General features: G+C 42.0%; 1 long non-coding RNA gene across 1 annotated transcript in view; it reads left to right on the top strand.

Moving 5' to 3' along the window:
* The first annotated feature begins 269 nt into the window (after positions 1-269).
* The window catches only part of LOC144694147 (uncharacterized), a 28,006-nt gene continuing 22,275 nt past the window's right edge, over positions 270-6,000 (top strand). Inside the window, exon 1 of the long non-coding RNA XR_013579659.1 lies at positions 270-1,416. This is a non-coding gene — a long non-coding RNA (uncharacterized LOC144694147). The remainder of the gene's footprint in view (positions 1,417-6,000) is intronic.

Raw genomic sequence — 6,000 nt, 5'->3', positions numbered from 1 at the left:
AGGTTCCATGATAAACGCAAAGGCTGCCTGGGCTCTTCGCCTGCCCCCCACCAACCTTAAGGTTGGATGGACAGCTCCGTTTATTGTTTTAATTGATATTTAACTGGCCTTCATGGGCCTTTGACAGTTCGGCTGACCCACAGCCGACTCCGGTGCGCGCCCGCCGAACTGAAAATCTGAATGACGCATGGTGATGTCGAGACGCATGCCCGACATCACCACACGTAATTTTACCCCTCAGTGAGTGGGCCCCATCCCCACTCGCCAACCCGAAAATTCTGGCCTTGAACTGAGGCAGAATCTGAGGTGGTCACAGACTGTTTCTGAGTTTGAAGATCGGACATCCTGTACAGCTCCATCCGGTGGTACCTCTCTGACATCGCATGGGCAATTTTCAACTTCATTCATACGTGCATAAGGCCCAAACCTCATCATCAGCCTGTCAGGCGTCAAGCAGGTATCCTGCTACAGCTCGCCTGCTCTGGCAGTGCGAGAAATCAGCTGGCTCCCACGCCCAGCTATACACAGCTTCGGTACAGGGAGGGAAGGCGATGTGGGAAATTGGCTGGGTCCTACGCCCAGCTGGACACAGGTTGGGCATGGGGGGTGGGGGAAGGTGATCAGCGGTGGGGTCACAAATTTTCCAGCAGCTTGCCAGACATTTTTAGGGCATGGAGGAAAGAGTGCAAAGAGAAAAAAAAGGCTTCATGAGTCATTTAGTGAGCTCAGGGTCTGTCCAGTTGTGCCTGATAATTGCAGCTGAGGTCCTACACAGGCAAAAGACTCCAATTAATATATATAAGCAACCTTCCATCTGTTTCAGGCAGCCAGGCTTCTCATCCATTTATAGGCCTGCTAGAAAGTTGGTAGATATTTGGAATTAATGGGTCAGTAAGTTAATTGAGTACAGCATGGAAACGAGTCAAATAAGCTCAGAAATAGCATAACCATTGACATTGATCAGAACAACTACAAAAATGCTACGTCCATTAGAGAGGTTGGGTATTCTATGGTAACTGTCTTCCTTCCATATTCCCTAAAGCCTCTCCACTACCCATAAGGCACAAGCAGGGAGTGTGATGGAATATTCTCCACCTACCTGGATGAGTGCAGCTCTAACAACACTAAAGAAGCTCATCACCATCTAGGAGAAAGCAGTAGGCTTGATCGACACCCAATCCATCAGCTTAAACATCCACTTTCTCCGTCACTGACACACTGTGTTCTATCTGCAGGATGTACCGCAGCAACTCACCAAGGCTTCTTCAACAGCACCTGCCGAACCCACAAGCTCCACCGTCTAGGACAGGGGTCGACAACCTTTTTTCCCCTGAAGAATCTTTTTTTTTAAAAACTTGCCTCAAATATAAACTATTGGGAGCTGCAAAGCGACAAAAGTTGAAGAATGGAGTAAAGGTATTTATCAAGAATTTAAGGGATATGGTGCACTTATTTGATACTGTAAAAAGTCATTTGCTTTAACTTCCCTCTGAGATTTATAAGAATGACCACAGTTACTACTAGATTTCATGTAATTTCAATCCTTTGTATAGGTCAGGCAAAAGTCCAATCTTTATATCCCAGGAATGTGATATCAATTGTTAAGGATATTTAAGTACCACTTTTGAAGCTTGACAGCATAGAAACTATATTATTAATTAAACAAATGAATAAGACAATAAGGATTACATGTTACTGCCTAGTTCTTTGATTTGTAATTTTCTTGACTTCATTTTTTTTGTCAATGTTGGGAGCTGTAAATATGTTGTTAAAAAGCTATGCGAGGCTCTGGATCCAAGGGTTGCCAACCCCTGATCCAGGAGGACAAGGGCATCAGCAAGGGAATATCAGCACCCCCAAGTTCCCCTCTGAGTCATACACTATACTGACTTAGAAATGTATCACTGTTCCTTTATCGCCACTGAATCAAAATCTTGGAACTCCCTCGTTAACAGCACTGTGGGTGAATCTTCACCACATGGACTGCAGCAGTTCAAGAAGAAGACTCACCAGCATCTTCTCAACAGCAACTACGGATGCCTAATAAAATAAAAACAGAAAATGCTGGAAAAACTCAGCAGGTCTGACAGCATCTGTGGAGAGAGAAACAGAGTTAATGTTTCTGTTCTGTTGAAGGGTCGTGAGGACTCAAAACGTCGACTCTTTTCTTCTCCACCAATGCTGAGTTTTTCCAGGTAATTCTGTTTTTGTTAATGTTTCAAGTCTGTATGAGTTCTGAAGAAGTCATTTTCTGCTTTTATTTCAGACTTCCAGCATCCACAGTATTTTGCTTTTATCTATGGCTAATAAAATACCAGCTTTTCCCAATAATTAATTTTTCAAAACTTCAGAACAATATGGAAAATGAATTGAATCCACTGGAAAGAAAGTACTGACAATTCATTGTGAGCAAGGGTTTCTAAAGAACACCAGGGGAGGAATGAAGTTTAATGAATGAGCTGGTAGAAAATGAAACAACCAAACAAAGGAGCAAAGTGATTCTGGAGATCTAGTTGTGGGGGGAAGAGATTTGAAAAACAAAGTGAATCATTGACATCGAATCTACTGGGGAGAAAAAGCAGTTCATGAGCATGAGCAGTTGAGCTGGCAGAGAGCAGGTCTTGCAGCAGGGCCTGTGGGAGATAATTGAGAGCCCAGGGAAGCAATTGCAATCCAGCCCTCTTATAATGTAGGCTCTATGGGAAAAAAAATTAATATTCATATTTATTTATCGACTGCTATGGAGTCTGCAACACGTTAAGCCAAGCAGAGGAAACTGGAAGAGGTTGGGCAGTGATGATGTGACAGGAATCTGTTACAGCACAGTGAGAAAATGAATGCTCAATACCAACAGAGTGGCACCCAGTGCGTGAGAGGATGTCATGAATGTTCATATTTTAACTTTGGGATTCCCATTAGAAATGTTTACTTAGCTGTTTACAGTGAGTGCAGTAAACAAATTTGCAGGGTTATGGGGTCACAGCAGGGCAGTGGGACTAGCTGAGATTCTCTTGCAGAGAGCCAGCAGAGATTGGCTGGATGGCCTCCTGTACCCATTCTGTGATTCTATGAAAAGCCTGTCTCCCACAGCGTTGCACACAGAGAGTCAAATCAAATTTAATCTTCAGGGGAATTGGGGTTAGAGAATTTTGGATAATTCGACCAGGGCATGATAATGTAATTCAGTCTCCATTTTAAACTCACATATTCTGTTCTGATTCTTTTTACTGTATATTTAAATTTTATTATGTTATTTATATTTAAATAGCAAAGCTGCCAGCAAGTTGAGAAACAGAGAAGTAGAGTTGTTGGAACATAGGGGTTTTACTGCTGCACAGACCAAGAAGTTGGGAGATGAAAAGCTGGAGAGACAGAGTGCCACCAGTGTTAGGAAGGCATAATTACAGTGTGACAAGTTTACTTTAGCAGTTTTCCATTAGAGATGTGTACAAACAAATTCATAATGGAAAACACTGATAGAAGGTATTTGCAATGCTACGGTTTTTAGTATATTAGTAGTCAACCTGTCATGGCATCATAGCATACTTAATCTTTACTACATTTATGCAGAACAAAGACGGGAAACAGGAGTCGGGATTGGTGCATGTTAGCGTATGAATTAGGAGCAGGAATAGGCCATTTGGCCCCTTGAACCTGCTCCACCATTTGATAAGATCGTGACTGATATGATTGTGGCCTCAACTCTACTTTCCTGTCTACCCTCTATACTCTTTGATTCTCTTGTCAATCAAGAATCTATCTAACTCCACCTTAAAAATATTTAACGACCCTGAGTCCACTGCTCTCTGGGGAAAATAATTCCACAGACGAACAGCCCTCGGAGAGAAAAAAATTCTCTTCATCTCCGTCTTAAATGAGAGACCCCTTATTTTAAAACTGTTTTCCCTAGTTCTAATTTCTCCCGCAAGGGGAAACATCCTCTCAGCATCCACCCTGTCAATTCCCCTCAGGATCTTATATGTTTCAATAAGATCACCTCTCATTCTTCCATATTCCAATGGATTCACCCTGTCCAATCCTTCCTCATAAGATAACCTCTTCATCTCAGGAATTAGTCAAGTGAACCTTCCCTGAACTGCTTCTAATGATATTATATCTTTTCTCAAGTAAGGAGACCAAAACTATATGCTGTACTCCAAATGTAATCTCACCAATATCCTATACAACTGTACCAAAGCTTCCCTCCTTTTATATTCCATTCCCCATGCAATAGATAGCAACATTCCATTCACCTTCCTAATCACTTGCTGTACCTGCATGCTAACTTTTTGTGATTCATGTACCAGGAAACCCAGATCCCTCTGTACAGCAGAGTTTTGCAATCTTTCTCTACTTCTATTCCTTCTGTCAAGTTCACATTTTCACACATTATACTCCATCTGCCAATTTTTTCCCATTCATCTAAATCCCTTTATAGACTCTTTATGTCCTCCTCACAATTTACTTCCCTACCTATCTTTGTGTCATCAGCAGAGGTAGCAACCATGCATTCAATCCCTTCATCTAAGTCATTTGTATAGATTGTAAATGGTTGAGACCCTAGCACTGATCCCTGTGGTACTTGCAGTTAGCCAACCCAAAAATGACCAGTTATCCATACCCTCAGCTTCCTATAAGCAAACCAATCCTCTATTCATGATAATATGTTATTCCCTACACCACAGGCTCTTATTTTGTGTAGTAACCTTTGGTGTAGCACCTAATCAAACACATTTTGGATCCGACCTCTGTCCCAGCAGTATCAGCAAGTGGGATTTTCATCACTTGGAGATTGGGATGGCCTGGAGTCTGAGATGGAGGCAGGCCAATGTCGAAGCGGACAGATTAAAGAACATCCTTTGTTCCCAGAAACATCAACTCAGTTCTTTAGATCAGTGCAAAGCCTTACCCTCTTAACCTCCCTATCCCCTCAACCCCATCCCTTTCACCTCCTTACACCCTTAACCCACCTCACCCTTCACCACCTCATACCCTTCACTGCCCCTTAACTACTCACCCCCTTAACCCCTACCCCACCTTCACCTCAGCCCCTAACCCTCCCACTTTATAAACAGAGCTCACAAGCCCAATAATAACTTTTGGAAGTCATTGAAAAGCTCATAAATCTGCCAAAATGAACAAACATCACTTGAATGGGCATTTGACAACCAGTATTCTCTACAGAGTTTGCAAATATGTTAAAATAAACAAATTACTTGAAAAGATACTTGAGAAAAACATTATAATCTTCAGAAGCTTATAAATCTGTCAAAGATAGAAAACTCACATTCCCCTGGATAGCTGAATAAACTCTGCAGTACAGAATGCATTAGTGCTTTTGAAGGCCACCAAGCCATCAAATTTACATTCGCAGGACACCTGAGTAAATCAACTCTGAAGCAGAGAATCCATTATTGCTTTGAAAGGGAGCCAAAAGATTATACATCTGTCAAAGCTTTCAAACAGCCAAACAGATGGCCTAGCTGTTCCACAAATAGGGAGTGTTAAAACAATTTGCTCTGGATCTCAAACTAAGCTAGCTTTTCAACGTTGTACAATGCAGAATAGCACTTTATCCAGTATATAATCTTTCTAAAGTATCTGAAGACATTCCAACTTTTGCAATGCTGTTCTTTCACTTGACAGCTTGCCAGTAGTCAGAAGTAACAACCTGGCAACCACATTATTTAATGGTTATTTACCTTTCCCAATCACAGCACTGTCACTATTCATTTTAGTAAACACAGATATAACTCAGGCTATGCAAAGTTCTGCAATGCCCACTTGTCCAATGTTGCCGGCAATTTCTACATCACAGGGCATGCAGTTCCTGACCTGTGTCTTTTCCCGCACTAGTAAAATGGTGTCACCAGGAATGGGCACGGGACCTCTGGATCTGCATTTTATTTTCCCACCCAACCCCATTTAGTACTGAATGGGATCATGAAAATCCAGCCCTTAGTCTTCATCTGAAGTGAGTTAGAGGGCAGGGTATAATTA

Source organism: Cetorhinus maximus, chromosome 19 (assembly GCF_964194155.1).
Source record: "Cetorhinus maximus chromosome 19, sCetMax3.hap1.1, whole genome shotgun sequence".
In the NCBI taxonomy this organism is placed as follows: Eukaryota; Metazoa; Chordata; class Chondrichthyes; order Lamniformes; family Cetorhinidae; genus Cetorhinus; species Cetorhinus maximus.
This window is presented reverse-complemented; position numbering and strand designations above follow the sequence as displayed.